The sequence below is a fragment of the Phascolarctos cinereus genome, unplaced genomic scaffold (genome assembly GCF_003287225.1).
Source record: "Phascolarctos cinereus isolate Bilbo 61053 unplaced genomic scaffold, phaCin_HiC Scaffold_726;HRSCAF=1367, whole genome shotgun sequence".
Lineage (NCBI taxonomy): Eukaryota > Metazoa > Chordata > Mammalia > Diprotodontia > Phascolarctidae > Phascolarctos > Phascolarctos cinereus.
In genome coordinates, this window is record NW_027556098.1 from 130,686,496 (window position 1) to 130,705,731 (window position 19,236).

Below are 19,236 nucleotides of genomic sequence, written 5' to 3' on the forward strand. Positions count from 1 at the left end.
CACTACTACCAGAATTAGTCATCTTGGATAATAATAAGAACTATATCACCACTATCATAGTCCAGCTCAAGATCCTACCAGCTTTATTGCCTATATGCCAGTAATAATGAGGCAAAGAGAACTAAAAAGAAACCAAAGGCCAATAAACATATCAAGATCAGGAAAACTCAAGGACCTTGGGCTACAGGCAAATAACTTAGGGAGAAGGCAGAGGCCAGAGTTTCCTGGGTTCTGGTAGGCAGAAATGAGTTGACCTATCCTAAAGGCAACCTGGGGTGGGGGAGAGACCAAGCAGGACATCTCCCCAACTTCATCAGAGGCTAGAGAAGGACAACCTGAGGAGGGATGCAGGGCAGGTTGCTAGAAAGCACAGTCTCTCCCACTTGACTTTCTCTATGATTTGGTGCCCAGGCCAAGACAGGTACCTAGGCCTGAGATATGGAACCAGGTACTTGTTTTGTTCATAGCCCTTCCTAATGGAAATGTAAATCTGGGTTAAGGAGGGATCAATGGTGTGGCAACATCTTCCCTCTCCCTAGAAAGAACTAGGAACTGACAAGGTCACTGGTAACAGAAGATTAAATTGTCAAGTATGGCAATCACATAAAGGGCAATTCACTTTGAGGGCAGGAATGGGACCTAACAAAACTAGGCTATTTTTTTCTTCCATTTATGGGTTGGCTTCTAGGTCTGGCTTTTTTATTTTTTCCAGTGTAATGTAGAATTTTAACCAGAAATCTGTTTTCTCTCAGTTTTTCCCCTGTTGGTAATTTGGAATGTATTATTTATTGTTGTTCTGTCATTCCAGTCAGGTCTAACTCTTCATGACCTCTGTCCATAGCGTTTTCTTGGCAAAGAAACTTTGCCATTTCCTTCTCCAGTGGCAAACAGAGGTTAAGTAGCTTGCTAGGAAGTTTCTGAGGCTGGATTTGAACTGATGTCTTCATGACTCCAAGTCAGTACTCTATTCACTGTGCCATCTAGTGCCCACATATTCTTGTTTATAAAGTGTTTATAAATAGTTTTTCTAAAAAATTTGTTCCCTCCTTCCCATCCCCATTAGACTGAGCTTCTTGATTGTAGGAACTTTACCTTTATTTATATTCCCAGTACTTAACTCAGTACAAGGTGCATAGTAGGCCCTTAATAAATGTCTATTGACCTACTGACTCACTGATATCTTAACAAGGTTTTAGTTTAAATCCCAGTGTCTACCAGAATGCTTTTTTCTTTTTAAAAGGCAAGTCAGAGCAGAGAAATCCTCAGGTTCTCATTAACACAAAGTCATTCGGGTCCTGATTTTTCCAGAGTCACATCCACTTAATAGTCAGCTTTCTTTCTTTTTTTGGGGGGGGTAATATTTAATGGGGTAGACAGTGGTACAAATCATTCCCCACCTGAGGTGGCTGCCCTGAAATTTTCAAGCAGGTGGAAGAGAACCTAGCAAAGCAAATTCCCTGCAAAACTGAGTAAATGGTCCCCCACTTAGAAAAGCACAATAGAATCAAGAGAAACATCAGGCAGTAAAAGAAAGAGAAAGCAGGATGCGGAAAAATAATAGCTAATTTTTCAGTTTCTCCTATAACTGTTTTGTAAAGATTTTTTAAATCAAAACCTTCTGTTTTCTATCACATTCACTTCTGAATACTATGTCTTTCTCCTACTCCTTCTTAGCCAATCTTCTCATGAAACAAAGATTTTAAAAGAAGATAAAAAAGAACAGCACAACCAAGCAACTTTATCAACCAGATCTCATAGTGTATTCCACGCTCAGAGTCCCCTTCTCTAGGAATGACTGGAGAGAGATGCATTTTCTCAACTCTTCTCCAGGGCTGTGACATATAAAAAGTTTGAGAGACATACTTTCTGGGAAATTAATCATTTTATTAATTTTTGCTAGTAGATAATTAATATAAGGGGTCAGTGGCACTCTCGAATGCCAAAGATAGATCAAGGTGGCTTCAAGAGTGGATGTTCCCAACAGATGGCAATCATCTGTGATTGGTGAACAATTAATGAGAGAATGAATACTATAAGGAGAGGTGAACTTATTCCAATGATGGGGACATGACTTTGGTTATGTCACTTACTCCCAGAACACCTCCAGAACCAGGAAATCTAGACAAAGGATCTACTACCACCTCTGTTGTGGTCTGGGAGATTTCAATGCCTGAAGGACCTGTGTAAAGGACAGGGTCATCTGGAACGAATTCACAAACTTAAAGAATCTTTAAGTCAAGCTGGCAAAAGTTTTATTGTTATACTTTTCAGCAGGCAAGGGAACTTGCAACCTAACAGGAATGCTATAGCTTATATGAAAAGCTGTGGATTATGTGCCAAAGTATGCTAATTAGGTGATAATGTGCAACCTTGGTCACAGGTGTCATTCACTACTGGAAACCTCAGAGATGGGGGGGGTGGAAGGGTTCCTAAAGGGTAACAAGATAGTTTCAAGAATTGATATCTGTAATGACCTCTAGATCATACATGATAACTGGGAATCAGTACATGGTAGTTTTGTTGATACAAGATAGTACAAGGGAAATTCTACAGTGCTTGTTCTTGTAACAAGGAGAGATAGTTTGCCTCATTGGGCCCACTCATGAGCTATTACCAGAGATAGGGTCTTTGAGCTGGAGGGGAAACTCTCAGGGATAGTGCCTTGAGGCCAGGGAGAAATGTTTCTTGGAAGTGGGGTCAGAGTACAAGCACACAAGTACCCCATTACCACCACCACCCCACCCAAGTCTGAGCAGAACATAATGGGCTTCCCCACTTGGGTGGGGTCTGAACAAGACTGAGGAGAAAGTTGAAGCCAATCTCACTATCAGCCCCACTTCTCAGAGACTGATCTGACCCAGCAGAGAATGAAGAAACAGGAAGGGAAAAAATCCTGGATTTCCCCAATAGTAAAAAAGGTTACCAACATAAGAGAGGAATAATCATTTCTCTCAGGGCCAAATTGGTTATTAGAACTCCACGGCCTTCAGTTTCTTTTGTCTTAAAGTATCTCTATCTAAATGTGTTCATACAGTGTTACCTTTGAATTTGGCATAACAGGGAGGCATCATTAGTTACCTCCCGTAGGTACGTGGACAATTTAGCTCTATATAGTTTCTGCAACTGGACAGCTTCCCCTACATGGCTCAAAACATTTGATTTAATATTAATTCACAAGTTCTGCTTCTGGGAGCCAAGATGGTAGAGTAAGAAGTAAGTCACTCTACGTAGTAAACACTTAAATGTTTTTTCATACATTTATTTCATATATTCATTCATTTGCTAACTGAGCACTCAGTTGCTTCTGTGCTTCTAAAGACTTGAAAATGCTGTCAGTGCCTTTCTAAATTTGAGCCTGGGGGCAAAGTCCCTGTTGTATCACCCTACTTACTGCTCTGCTACTATGTCTTTATAAGCCTTTTCCAGAATTCTGACAAGGTACTGTAATTGCACAATTGTATGTAAATGCCAAACTAAGTGAATCAATCTCTTCCTAATAAAGGAATAGAACATTTGTATTTTTCTCTTATCCCTGTGCTTTAAATGATCTTTTTTTAAAACTACCCCCCTTCCCTGTGTATTTGCTGTTTCTGCTGGAAAACTCTTTGTATGAAATGTATTCATTCACGAATAAATGTTTAATAATAATAATAATAATAATAGAGAAATAAGTTGCTCTCACCATCCCTTATTGACCTCTGAAAACCCAGAAAATATTGCCCCAGGAAAAACCCTGGAACAGTTGAACCAGCAGAAAGATAGAATGTAGCAGTCTAGTAGCCCAGGAAGCTTGAGGGATTAACAGGAAAGGCCCCTCTTGCCCTGGGGGAGGGGGAGCAGTACAGAACAGGAGGCATCCCAGCAAGCTAGCAGAGAGCTCCACCTCAGCATGACAGGGAGAGATCCTGAACCCTGGGGTGGTGGAGCAGGCAAGCACCAACACCAGCACCTCCAAGTGCCTCAGTATGGGCAGGGAAATAGGGTGACTTTGATGTAATGATAAAAAAAAAATCTAATTAAGTGGGTTAAATGGATCTAAGTAAGTGGATTAAGTGAATCTAATTAGGGGATTGTACTGGGAGAAAAGGAAAGGAAGAGACAGACAAGGGTAAATTATAGTACAGGAAAAGGCACAACAACCTATTACAATAGAGGGAAAGAAGGAGGGAGATGAGCATTGTTTGAACTTTACTCTCATCAGAATTTGTCTCAAGGAGGAAATAACAATCAGTTAGGCATAGAAATCTAACTTGCCCTATAGGCAGGGAGGGAAAGGGATAGAGAAAAGGGAGGGGAGAATAGAAGGGAGGGAAGAAGTAGTAAAGGTAAAGGGGAAGAAAAGGGAGGGGGCTAGTAGAAGGGAGGGTGGACTGAGGGAGGCGGTAGTCAAAAGCAAAGCACTAGTAAGGAGGGAAAGGGAGAAAGGAGAAAGAAAAAACATAAACAGGGGGAAATAGGATGGAGAGAAAGACACAGATAGTAATCATAACTATGAATGTGAATGGGATGAACTTTCCCATAAAACAGAAAAGGTTAGCAGAATGGATTAAAAACCACAATCCTACGATGTATTGTTTACAGGAAACACATTTGATAACCTTGGTGGTTTTTTTTTTCAGGAAACATTTGAAATAGAGGGACACACACAGGGTAAAGGTAAAAGGCTGAAGTAAAATATAGTATGCTTCAGCTGAAGTAAAAAAAAAAGCAGGGGTAGCAATCCTGATCTCAGACGAAGCAAAAGCAAACATATATCTTATTAAAAGAGATAAGGAAGGAAACTACATCCTGCTAAAAGGCACCATAGACAATGAAGAGGTCTAGGGGTTTTGGGGTGCTGGGACCCCAAGATCACGGTAACGGACCCTGCTGAATGAATTCAACTCAAATCTTCTTCAGCCAGAGGAAAAGTTTATTAGTGATAAATCACATCGGCCAGGTGACGCCCATAAGGACAGGCGGGCATGAGAAAGGCTCAGCCTTTGGGGCACGAGAGATTCTCAGCTAGGTGACACCCGCCCGTAAAGACGAGCGGGCATGAGAGGTTCTCAGCCTCGTGGGCCTGAGATTCTCAGCATCTGAATGAGGGCCAAGGTGGATCTTAAATACTAAAGTAACTTTGGGTGGCCAGAGAAGGGGGTTGGGAAATGGGTCTATGTAAGAATTCTAATTAGGGAGGTCAGAGAGATTGAATAGACAATGGGAATAGATAATGGAGGGAACAGGAAGGCAGAAGTTTGAAAGGCATCTGCACAAAATCAAGGTGGGGCTAGGACTTTCAAAAGGAGATAAAGGAAGTAGATAAGGAACAGTTTGAGAATAGAGAAGGCCTTTCTGGGGCCTACAGACAAAAGGGAGCCTAAGGCTTTCAAAGGGAGATGAGGGTCTGGGGCCTGTGAGTCAGATTCCCTTTGGGACAAAGGGCGAAGATCTTGGCTTGGGCCCCACCCCCATCAGACAATGAAGTAATATCATTACTAAACATATATGCACCAACTGGTATAGCTTCCAGATTCTTAGAGGAGAAGTTCAGGGAGTTACAGGAGGCATTAGACAGCAAAACCATACTAGCGGGGGACCTCAACCTCTCCCTCTCTGAACTAGATCAATCTAACCACAAAATAAACAAGAAAGAAGTTAAGGAGGTGAATAGAATTTTGGAAAAGTTAGATAGGGTGGACCTCTGGAGAAAATTAAATAGGGATTGAATGGAATATGCTTTTTTCTAGGTGGTACAGGGCACTTACACAAAAATTGACCATGTTCTAGGGCATAAAAAACTCCCAATCCAATGCAGAAAGGCAGAAGTATTAAATGCATCCTTTTCAGATCATGATGCGATAAAAACTATATATAATAAATGGTCATGGAAAGATAGACTAAAAATTAATTGGAAAATAAGTCATCTAATTCTAAAGAATGAATGTTTCAAACAACAAATCATAGAAACAATCAATAACTTCATTCAAGAGAATGACAATAATGAGACAACATACAAAACTTGTGGGATGCAGCTAAAGCAGTTCTTAGGGGAAGTTTTATATCTCTCAGTGCTTACATGAATAAAATAGAGAGGAGAACAATGAATGGGCATGCAACTTTAAAAAGTAGAAAAAGAACAAATTAAAAATCCCCAATTAAATGCCAAATTAGAAATACTGCAAACCAAAGGAGATATTAATAAAATTGAAATTAAGAAAACCATTTAAGTAATAAATAAAACTAAGAGCTGGTTTTATGGGGAAAAAAACCCCAATAAAATAGATAAACCTTTGGTCAATTTAATAAAAAAAAAAAGAAGAAGAAAACCAAATGATCAGTATCAAAAATAGAAACAGTGAATTCACCACCATGAAGAGGAAATTAAAACAATAATTAGAAACTATCTTGCCCAACTGTATGCCAATAAATTTGACAATCTTAGTGAAATGGATGAATATTTACAAAAACATCAATTGCTCATGGACAGGCCAAGCCAATATAATGAAAATGACAATTCTACCTAAGCTAATTGACTTATTCTGTGCCATACCAATCAAACTACCAAAAATTTATTTTTAGAGCTAGAAAAAAATAATAAGATTTATCTGGAAGAACAAAAAGTCCAGAATATCAAGGGAACTAATGAAAAGAAATGCTAGAAAAGGTGGCCTAGCCTTACCACATCTTAAATTGTATTACAAGCAGGAATTATCAAAACTACTTGGTGCTGGCTAAGAAACAGAGTGATGGATCAGTGGAAAAGCTTAGGTATGCAAGACACAGTAGTCAATGACTATAGTAATCTACTATTTGATAAACCCCAAAACCCCAGCTTCTCACTATCTGACAAAAACTTCTAGGAAAACTGGAAAGGAGCATGGCAGAAACTAGGCATAGACCAACATCTTGAACCATATACCAAGATAAGGTCAAAATGGGTACATGATTTAGACAAAGTGGGATACCGTAGGCAAACTGGGAGAGCAAGGAATAGTTTACCTGTCAGATTTGTGGAGAACAGAAGAATTGATGACAAAACAAGAGATAGAGAACATTATAAAGTACAAAATGGATGATTTTGATTACATTAAATTGAAAAGGTTTTGCACAAACAAAGCCATTGCAACCAAGATTAGGAGGGAAGCAGAAAAGTAGGAAAGAATTTTTGCAAACAGGGTCTCTGATAAGGGCCTCATTTCTAAAATACATAGAGATCTAAGTCAAATTTATAAAAATACAAGTTATTCCCCAATTGATAAGTGGTCAAAGTATATGAACAGGCAGTTCTCAGATGAAGAAACTAAAGCCATCTATAGTCATATGAAAAAATGCTCTAAATCATTATTTATTAGAGAAATTCAAATTGAAACAACTCTGAGGTACCACATCACACCTATCAGATTGACCAACATGACAAAACAGGACAATGATAAATGTTGGAGAAGATGTGGGAAAACTGGAACACTAATGCATTGTGCCTGGAGTTGTGAAATGATCCAACCATTTTGGAGAGCAATTTGAAACTATGCCCAAAGGTCTATAAAGATGTGCATAACCTTTGACCCAGCAATAGCACTTCCAGGGCTATATCCCAAAGAGATCCTACAAATGGAAAAAGGACCAACATGTACAAAAAATAGTTATAGCAGCTCTTTTTGTGGTGGCAAAGAATTGGAAATTGAGAGGATGCCCATCAATTGGGGAATGGCTGAGCAAGTTGTGGTATATGAATGTAATGGAATACTGTTGTGGTGTAAGAAATGATGAGCAGGAAGACTTCAGCAAAGCCTGGAAGGCCTTGTATGGACTTGATGCTGTTGTGAAATGTGCAGAACCAGGAGAACTTTGTACACAGTAACAGCATCGTTGTCTGATGACTAACGTTGATAGACCGAGCTGTTCTCAGCAATACAAGGATCTAAGACATCTCCAAAAGTCTCATGATGGAAAATGCTATCCACATCCAAAGAAAGAACTATGGAGTCTGAATGCAGATCAAAGCATACTGTTTGCTATTTTTTTCTTCTCTTTCGTTTTGTTTCCTCTTTCTTATGGTTTTTCCTATTGGTTATAATCCTTCCTTACAACATGACTAATGGGAAAATATGTTTAACAGGAATGGATATATATAGGCTATATGAGATTGTATGCTGTCTCATGGAGGGAGGTAGAGAGGGAGGGGGAGAAAATTTAAAACTCAAAAGCTTGTGTAAGTGAATGTTGAACTAAAAATAAATTAATTTTAAAAAAGCAAACAAAAGAAAAAATATTAATTCACCTTTGCCAAAAGCAAATTAGGAGAACAAGGAATAGTTTACTTCTCAGATTTATAGAGAAGGGAAGAACTTATGATCAAACAAGAAATAGAGAATATTATGAAAATCAAAATGGATAATTTTGAATACATTAAATTAAAAAGGTTTTGCACAAGCAAAACCAATGCAGCCAAAACTAGAAGGAAAGCAGAAAGCTGGAAAACAATTTTTACAGCAAATGTTTCTGATAGAAGTCTCATTTCTCCAATATATAGAGAACTGAATCAAATTTGTAAGCATGCAAGTCATTCCCCAAATAATAAATGGTCAAAGGATACGAACTGGTAACTTTCAGAAGAAGAAAGCAAAGCTATCTATAGTCATGTGAAAAAGTGCTCTAAATCACATTTGCTTAGAGAAATGCAAATTAAAATAACTCAGAGGTACCACCTCACACCTATCAGATTGGCTAATGTGACAGAAAAGGAAACTGATAAATGTTGGAGAAGACTCGAGAAAATTGGGGCGCTAATACATTGCTGGTGGAGTCCTAAACTGATCCTGCAGTTCTGGAGAGCAATCAAACTGTACCTACCCTTTGATCCAGCAATACAACTACTAGGTCTGTATCCCAATGAGATCCTAAAGAAGTGAAAGGGACCCACATATTTCTAGGAGCTCTTTTTGGGTGGCTAAAATTGGAAATTGAGGGAAAGCCCATCAATTAGGGGATGGCTGAACAAGTTGTTATATCAATGTAACAGAATGCTACTTTGCTATAAGACATATCAAGCAGGCAGATTTCAGAAAAACATGGAAAGTCTTACATGAACTGCTCCTGAATGAAGTGAACAGAACCAGGAGAACATTGTACGCAGTAACATCAACATTGTGCAATGATCATCTTAGGGTAGACTCAGCTCTTCTCAGCAATACAATGGTCCAAGACAATTCCAAGACTCATCATGGAAAATGCTATCCATGTCCAGAGAAAGAACTGATGGAGTCTGAATGCAGATCGAAGCACATTATTTTCACTTTATTTTTTCATAATCTTTTTTCCCTGCTTTTGTTCTGTCTCTTCTAATATGGAAATATGTTTTATATGATTGCTCATATATAACCTATATTAAATTGCTTACCATCCTAGGGATGAGAGGGGGAAAACAGAAAAATTTGGAACTCAAAACTTATAAAAATGAATGTTTAGAATTATCTTTACGAGTAATTGGAAAAATGATGTCATATATAAAACAAAAAAAATAACATTGGTGAGGTCAGCTTCATATGCAGGTTTCTGAATTGGTTTTCATACTCATGAGTTGAGTGTGTTGATAACAAGGAGAGCACAAAATCTGGGGAGCTCTAGTGAAGCTGGTTACCTGGTTGGCTTTGATGATTTTTTTGCCTCTGCGTTCTCCTGTGTGACCAAGGGAATACCTCTTGAAGCAAGGTATTCTGTCAGCTGCTGAAGATCAGGAGGCATGCCGTATAACAAAAAGGTTTGTCCAGGTGAAACCCACATCTGAAGGTTAATGACCTCCAATGGAGTGGGGGATTCTGACTCTTCAAGGACAGAATTTTCCTCTCTGGAAGTGGATATATGAGGCAGTGAGTGTGACATTATGGAGGCAGATAGGAACGGGGTGTTGTAATCTGCCCAGGATAGAATGAAGAGGACACATCACTCTTGAGTCCTCAAACATCATCGCTATCAAATTCAGGGTCCAGGCTGGACAGTTGGCAACAAGGCATTAGCTTGGGACACTGATGGGTAGAAGAAATGTTTGGCTGGATGACCTTGCTTGCACACTGCAAAGCGGGAGTGTATTTAAACTTGATCTCTTCATAGGATTACCAGTGTGGTGGCTGTAGCGATCATAAGTGTGTGAGGTGGATACAAATGTGCTACAGAAATCAAGGAAGAGACAGTGTATTAGAGGGGAGTGGACGTGGGATTTAGAGTCATTGAACCCGGGTTCAACTAGCCCCAGACCAGGTGTGAAATGGATTTTTGGAAAAGGGAGATGGAATACCTTGTTCCCTCTTATGTCTTACTTTCCCAGGAATATTCCATTACACTGAAAATGCCATCTTACTCCTTCTCCTCCTTTTTTAAAAAAATGAATTTATTTTGATTTATCAATAATCACTTCCATAAGCTTTTGAGTTATAAATTTTTCTCCCTCTTCCTTGCCCGCTTCCTCCCCAAGACAGCATACAATCTGATGTAGGCTATACATATTTATTCCTATTAAACATATTTTCCCATTAGTCATGTTGTAAGGAAGAATTAGAACCAATAGGAAGAGCCACCTGAAAGAGGAAACAAAAGAAAACAGAAGAAAAAAATAGCAAATAGTGTACTTTGATCTGCATTCAAACTCCATAGTTCTTTCTTTGGATGTGGATAGCATTTTCCATCATGAGAACTTTGGAGATGTTAGATCTTTGTATTGCTGAGAAGAGCTCAGTCTATCAAAGCTAGTCATCGAACGACAGGGCTGTTACTGTGTACAATGTTCTCTTGGTTCCGCTCACTTCACTCAGCATCAGAGCATACAAGTCTTTCCAGGTTTTTCTGAAGTCAGCCTTCTCATCATTTCCTATACCACAACAGTATTCCATTACATTCATATACCACAACTTGTTCAGCCATTCCCCAATTAATGGGCATTCTCTCAGTTTCCAATTCTTTGCCACCACAAAAAGAGCTGCTATAAATATTTCTGTACATGTGGGTCCTTTTCCCATTTCTAGGATCTCTTTGGGATACAGTTCTAGAAGAGCTATTGCACATTTTTATAGCCCTTTGGGCATAGTTTCAAATTGCTCTCCAAAATGGCCTGATCATTTCACAACTCCACCAACAATGCATTAGTGTTCCAATTTCCCCACATCTTCTCCAACATTTATCATTGTCCTGTTTTGTCATGTTGGTCAATCTGATAGGTGTGATGTGGTACCTCAGAGTTGTTTTGAATTGCATTTCTCTAATCAATAATGATTTAGAGCATTTTTCATATGACTATAGATGGCTTTAATTTCTTCATCTGAGAACTGCCTGTTCATATCCTGTGACCATTTGTCAATTGGGAAATGACTTGTATTCTTATAAATTTGACTTAATTTTCTATGTATATTAGAAATGAGGCCCTTATCAGAGAGAGACACTGGTTCTAAAAATTCTTTCCAAATTTTCTACTTTCCTTCTAATACTGGTTGCATTGGCTTTTTTTGTACAAAAACTCCTCCTCCTTCTCTTTTTTATTGCTCAGGGCTCTGACAAGGTAGTGGGGCAGGTAAGTAGCTAGTTATCGTGGGCTTCTGTAGACTACCGGCCTCCCATCAAGGCTATCAGAGTGTCCTGATTTCTCTTCCTGGTAGGTGGGTTTCTCTGTAGCTTTTGGAGGCCTTTGAAGAAGAAACAGAAAAGAACAAAGCGAAGGAGAACTGAAAGGGAAAGTTCAGAAGAAAGGAGAATTATGCAAATATTGAGCAAGCCAGGAGGCAAAGGTGTCTAGGTGGCAGGAAAATCATTCCCTAGTGGAAGAAAGTGCTAAGATCTGGTTGGTAAAGGTCCATTTTGGGGGGTGTTTTTAGGCGACCGTCAGGTTGTGTAAAAGCGCCAGGCTGGCAGCTGTTTTGTCGGGGGTAGGAGGTAGCTGAGGGCGGATGAGGTTTGTTCAAAGGTTTAGTAGTAGGTGGGAGCGGAAAAGGGTGCCACAGCGAAGGGGTGAGGGGAGTGGGCCACTTGCTGCTTATCGCTTTTTGGTCTTTTGGCTAAGATCAAGTGTAGTATCTCTTCTTATCAGTTTAATATCTGATTTGTCCCCTATCTGAGTAGAACACATTAAATGGTCTTTCTTTTTTTTCTTAATTTACTTTGGTTTATCAACCGTCACTTCCATATGCTTTTGAGTTTAAAATTTTTCTCTCCCTTCCTCCACACCACCCTTCCCAAGCCAGCATACAATCTGATATAGGCTATACATATACATTCCTATTAAACATATTAAACATCACACATTAGTGATGTTGTAAGTAAGAATTAGAACCAATAGGAGGAACCACCAGAAAAAGGAAACATAGCTCAACAGAAAAAAAAATAGCAAATAGTATGCTTCTATCTGCATTAAAACTCCATAGTTCTTTCTTTGTATGTAGATAGCATTTGGAGGCCTTTGGAGATGTCTTAGATCCATGTATTATTGAGAAGGATTAAGTTTATCAATGTTAGTCATCACACAACTTGGCTGTTATTGTGTACAACTTTCTGTTGGTTCTGCTCACTTCACTCAGCATCAGAGCATACAAGCTTTTCCAGGTTTTTCTGAAATCAGCCTGTTCATCATTTCTTACAGCACAATAGGATTTCATTACATTCATATACCACAATTTGTTCAGCCATTCTCCAATGGATGGGCATCTTCTCAATTGTCAATTCTTTGCCACCAAAAAAAGAGCTACTATAACTATTTTTGTACATGTGGGTCCTTTTCCCATTTGTAGGACCTCTTTGGGACATAGCCCTAAAAATGCTGGGTTAAAGGTTACGCACATTTTTATAGCCTTTGGGCATAGTTCCAAATTGCTCTCCAAAATGGTTGGATTATTTCACAACTCCAGCCACAGTGCATTTAGTGTTCCAATTTTCCCACATCTTCTCCAACATTTATCATTTTCTTGTTTTCTCATCTTGGCCAGTCTTATATGTGTGATGTGGTACTTCGGAGTTGTTTTGATTTGCATTTCTCTAATTTATAGTTCTTAAGATCGAAAGTATATATGTGGGCCTTTCCAAAGCGACACTATATCTTATGCTCTAAATACCGAGCCTGTTTCTAAACTTTTTTCTAATCAACTTTTTTTTATAATCTCCCACGTAAGCAAGTAAGCCATGTTGCGCTTTGTGCAGGAGCGGCTATTTCTCCTATTCCCTGTAACATCACATTTCCTTGATCTAGTGGCCAGTCTCTAGGCCAAGCCCGTAAGGTGACAACTGACTTATCAGCTCCAGTGTCTATTAACCCTTCAAATTCTTTTCCTTGTACCTCTATTTTTAGAGTTGGTCTGGCATCTGTGATAGTTCTATGCCAAAACAGTCCTGTGCTACCAAATCCTTCTGTCCCCCTTACCTTTTTTTGGTCATATTCCCCAGTTTTTTATAATCCATTACAATCATTTGTGCTATTCTTTCCCCTTTTTGAATGACAAAACGACAACGAGGAAAAGCATAAACCATAACCTCAATTTCTCCAGTGTAATCAGAGTCCACCACTCCAGGAATGACCATGAGTCCCCTAAGTGTCTGGCAACTAAGGCCTAAGATTAAACCCACCATCCCTGGGGGTAATGGACCATGTACTCCAGTGGGAATATGTACAACTTCATCTCCAATGTTTTTATCAAGAGTGAAACTTAAATCTAATCCGGCACTACCTGGGGTGGCACGAATAAGGTCTAATATTGTGGGTCTTGTGGGTGTGGAGCAGGGACTGGTTGGATCAATGAAAGCACTGCTCCTATTGTTTGGCAGGCGGAGCGGCCCCTCCAGGGGTTTAAAAGCTGTCCATTAACATCTGAAGTAGATCTACATGATGAAGCCCAATGATTTCCTCTTTGACACCTAGGACAAGGAGTACTAGGGGGCTGAGACTGTCTTCCTAAGAGCCCTACAATCCTTTTTTATATGGCCAGGCCTTCCACAATTAAAACATTTTAACCTTCTCAGATCCCTCTGATTGTTAGGAAAGGCAGCTGCTAGCATTTCTGCTTGGGCTGCTGCCATAGCCTGTACCTGAAATTGCGTGGTCCCTACACTCTACGCTGAATCATTTCTGTAATATCCATATTGGGCTTGCCGCCTTGTAAGGCTTTTTTACAATCAGCATTAGCATTTTCACTGGCCAATTTTTGAAGGAGTATTTCAGCTGCTTTTGAATCAGAAAAGCTCCTTTGTATGGCTTGCGTAAGTCGGGCTACAAAATCTGGGAAAGTTTCTTGGGGGCCTTGCTTTATCTGAGTATACAAGGCTCCCCTATCTTGTTTCCCAGGAACCTTTAACCATGCTGCCTGTGCAGCTTTCGTAATTTGTTCATATGCTACAAGTGGATAATCTAGCTGTTACTGCAGTGCAGTAAACATTCCTGTCCCTGTGAGCTGCTCCAGAGAAATAGGAATCAATGTTCTTGTATTGTATCCTGCCTGCTCTTGGCATTGCTCAGTAAATTCTGATTTCCATATTAGATAATCTCCTGGCTCCAAACATGTTTTTACTAATGAATACCAATCATATGGGGCCATGGCTGTATTAGTTATTGAATCTAATAAAGTTTGTACATAGGGACTGTTTGGCCCATATTGTACTGAGGCTTGTTTTAATTCTCTTAAAACTTTGAATTCAAAATTCCTATGTTCCCTAATCATCTGTCCAGGATTATCTGGATTCTCTTCTTCATATAGTGGAAACATCATGCTTTTTGGGATAGCTAATTTTAAGTCCATAGGCACTTCTTCCCCTCTGCTTTCTGCCCTTTGTATTGTCTCTTCTAACAAGCCCTTACATATTAACTTTCTCCCAGGCTGTTGTTTAACTGAAGGTAAATACACATCTTTCTGTTGCTTAGGGGAATGCACATTTCTCTGTTGTATAACAGAATATGCATCTTCCCTCTCCTCTTCAACTATGCTCAATTGTTCCTCAAAGGCTTTATGCATTTCTTCTTCCTCAACTGTTCCTACCCCCTTATCTGCCCATATCACTTTCTCAGCCACTAGTACTTTATCCGGGGCATAAGACATATTTTTAGCACATTCCACATTTAAAAGGTAGCAATCCAGAATGCACCAGGGCCCTCTTCTCTGTAATATTCTCTTAGTTGCTTGCCTACAATCTCCCATTTCTTTAAATCAATTGTCCCTTCTGGTGGAAACCATGGGCAGCATTTTTCTATAACTTCTAAAAATTCCTATAACTGACTGTTTGGAATAACTAAACCTTTTTCTTTCACTATTTTCTTTAGTAATCTTAGGTAATACTCTCTATCTCTTTTTCCACTTTGTTCTTGACCCATACTTTTGATCTTAAGGGCGCCTCTTAAGATCGAAAGTATATATGTGGGCCTTTGCAAAGCGACACTATATCTTATGCTCTAAATACCAAGCCTGTTTCTAAACTTTTTTCTAATCAATTTTTTTTTAATAATCTCCCACGTAAGCCTGGTGATTCCCCCCCCCCCCATAATCCTATTATTTCTATGGGGAAACCTGTAATGATCCTCGTTCCTTTTTACCTCAGTACCACGGCGTTGAGCCACTTCAGGACCTTGTTTCCTGGCATAGTGACCAGCAAGGATTTCTTCCTCTGGAGCTTGTTTCTTTCAAGGAACCGACCTCCCTCTGGCTTTTAGTCCCTGTTCGAAGCGCCAATGTGTCGCCAGCAACCAGATTGTACACCGAATGGAGAGGCGTGAAATAACTTATGACATGGGCCAGGCGGAGTAGAATTACTGACTCGGTTTATTCATCTGAGGGCACAGAATATATAGGGAACATCTAGCCTAACTTCAAAAGAGTCCTCCCCATGAGATACTCCCCAGAACATCTGCTGAGGATGTAACAATCATGAATTTCCTCCTTATCAGGGTTCCTAGATTGGGCTGTAGATTCCAAGGTTTTCCCAGGCGCCTTGGCGCCACCTGCATAGAAGAGTAAATATGTAAACCTAAGGTTCAAAGAGAGAGAAGGGATGTCTCAGAGATCTCTTTATCAGGAAGGAATTGGGGAGCCGTACCACTTAATCCTTGAGCCCTTTGGGGTGAAAGCCTGAGCAGAGGTCAAACTCTGCCTTGGATCTTAAACCCTTATCAGACTCTTAAGATCGGCCCTCAACAAATAGTGATTTAGATAAATGGATTTTTGAATCTGGGAGGTGGAATAGAAGCTTGCTCTGTCCACTCCACATATCAACCTAGTATTGCAGTACTTCAGGGAACGGTGCACCTTCCTTTGGGGAATAACTGTTTGTGTTTAAGAAAAAAAGAGAGAGAGATGGATAATTTTACTGGCTGTTAAGGAGGCAGTAAATTTCATGAGGGCTTTTCCTCTGCCTTTTGTCAGCAAACCTCGAAGAATCATCTCCTTCATGCAGCTGTAGATATTTTTCTAGACCTCGTCTGTAGTCAGTAGGGGGGTGAGCAGAAAAGTAGTAATACATTTTGTTTCTCCGAAACAGCTATAGATAATACTTAGGTTTTAGGGTCCTGAAGTTACTGGTCAGCAACCCATCAAAAACAAAACAAAACAAAACAAAACAACCTCGATCAGATGAGAAAAATCTAGTGCCTTATGCCTTCACTTCTCTCAAGGGGAAAAAAAACAAACAATAAGCTGGTTTATGCCCCCTCTCCCTGCACACACTCACAGCCACTCATTCAAGTCCCTCCTCCACCTCCTTTGCAACACCCCAATTTCTGGATAAAAAGGGCAAATATAACAATGGTTTCTCAGTCCGCTTACCTGTCCCTATCCCATTGAATGACAAACACCAAAAACTCTGTCACTCAATGAGAAACCAACCCATGGAACCTAGAAATCCATCACAACTACATGTACCTTAAGAATTCTGATCAGCACAGGGACCAACCGAGATTCTTTTGGACAGGTGATAAAGTATGTTTTCTACCTTCTAACAGTGGTGGTGCACTCAGGGTGCAGAACTAGAGGCCTTTTTTTGTTGTTGTGACGGTCAATGAGGCTATTTCTTCTGCCCCTCTACTCCTACATGTTCCATAGGGGGTTTTTGTTTGTTTTGTTTTTGCAGCAGTGAAAGGTGGTAGGAAGAGAAAATAAAAATTTTGCTCCTTGAAAAAAATACACATTTAACTCGAAACCAAAACCTACTAACTGACTGCTCAGGATTAGCATGGGCACTGAATTTCACCATGCTGCTAAAGACAAAAAGGAAGCTGGTAGAATATCAGGCAAGTCTTTCTTTTCTTGTTTCAAGTATGGAAATATGTTTCACATGATTGCACATGTGTAACCTATATCAGATTGCTTACCAACTCAGGGAGGGGAGACAGGAGGCTTCGAGGAACAGAATTTGGAACTCAAAACTTGAAAAAAAAGTTTAAAATGTTTTTTACACTTTATTGGTGGGGGGGAAAATATTTTAAAAATTACCAGGTGCCTAAAAGCACATTAGAGACCTTTTCTTGGAAACCGCAAAGCAGCCCGTCTAAAACATACGATTGAGTTTTGTGCACATTTTGGAAAATTGAAGGGGTCAGTGTATCTGGAGTGCAACGCCTAGGCCTCAGAAGGGAAAACCTTGTTGGAGATCCTGGTATCAACCCTTGCTTTAGATAATGATGAACAAAGGTTGCCAATCACCAAACTCTGTTGCCCAAGTAGAGACAATACCAGTTCCAGAACTCGGCAAAGTAAGAAGGGGATCAATTGAGCACATCCCCTGACTCAATTCTTGAGGCAAGAATTTGTGTTAAACCACTAATTTTGTTATAAACAAGTAATAACTACTAGCATGACCTCTAACTATCTTTAAAAGACTCAAGATCAGGGGAGAGCGCGAACACAGTCCCCCACTACCACAAATTATGCAGTTGAGTTTCCTGCATTTGGGGAAATCGCAGGGGTCAGCCCATTCAGAGTGCAACAGATAAGCCTCGCCCTGGGGAAACCATCTTCGTGATCATGGAATCACCCCTGCCAGATAGGTATGCCGCACAACGCTGAGTTCCACCACTCCCACCACGCACACACACTCTAAACGCAGGATCACTTACTCCGCACTTCCACAGCCCAACAACGCAAGCTCCACCCGCACAAACCGCCAATACCTGCAAGCAATTCCCATGAATGAACTCGCTTACACCCCTTCGACCTTCAAAATTCACCTTTTCCAGACGCACTATCTGCTTAGAGAAAACGCTGGCAGCAGTCTCCTCATCTGCATAAGGGCCTGTCCCTTACTGAAGTCACTCACCAAAACTGCCCCACTACAGACCTCTACCTAATAATGGTTGATCAGCGGAGCTTAGATAAGAAAATGAATGGAACTAACATGAATTAATATTACTCTATCTCAGTCAGTTCTTTGATAAAAATCAAGTCATACCTGATTCCATGTGTTTCTTTCTGGCTTATCAAACTGCCTCATTTGGAAATATAATATATAGTTCTACTCAACTGATCAATGTCTAGACCGCTGCGCAGAGCACTGTTTTTGATGCTTAGTTTTTTTTTTTTGCTTATTCTGGAAGTCTCAAAGGAGTAGGCCATCTGTTTTGGAATGGAACTGTCAGATGGATGAATTGTAGCTGTCATGATTTGAAATCAGACCAAAGGAGGGCAAAGTGACTTTTCTAGGTAGACCTGAAACGATCTGGCTAATATGAACTTTGGGCTCTTCAACGACTGCTCCAGCATGGTCTTGTGTTTATTGGTCATGGCATAATTTACATGGTGGTGTAATAGAAAGGATTACAGACTGTGAAGTTTCAATTTAGGTTCGGATCTCAAGATATAATGACATATACTCAGTATAAACTTAAATTATCACATTTATTTTACAATGATTAATAATGACTAAGGCAAAGCACACACATAAAGATGAGAATAACATTCAATACAGTAAGTAATAATCAAAATAAAGAAAAGGGGGAATAAGAAAAGAAACGATACACACTCACTGACCAGGCGAGCTCATACCTACTAGACTGGGGAGACTGAAGAACCGCTAAGAGGTCTGGTCAGGGAGGCCAAGGGAAGGTGTCCTGCTCTGACTCAGCAGAAGCCATGCACGAGGTCCGCTTCTGGCCAATAGAGATTTGGCATCCCCATCTCTGACATCAAAGTACTCCAAAAATCCCCTTCCAAATGACCCCTTTTATATCCGTGTAAACCAAGGGAAAACAATCTTGATATTTTGTGTGTGTGTGTACATACCCTTGGTGAGGGCTCAGGTCCAGGCACA

At 40.0% G+C, this 19,236-nt stretch overlaps 1 non-coding gene and 1 pseudogene across 1 annotated transcript; one reads left to right on the plus strand and one right to left on the minus strand.

Moving 5' to 3' along the window:
* The first annotated feature begins 12,000 nt into the window (after positions 1–12,000).
* On the plus strand, positions 12,001–12,109 carry LOC144454715 (U2 spliceosomal RNA; annotated as a pseudogene).
* A 5,708-nt stretch (positions 12,110–17,817) lies between these two features.
* On the minus strand, positions 17,818–17,981 carry LOC144454700 (U1 spliceosomal RNA). Its single transcript, XR_013483209.1, has one exon. It is a non-coding gene; the product is annotated as a U1 spliceosomal RNA (small nuclear RNA).
* Positions 17,982–19,236: the final 1,255 nt, after the last annotated feature.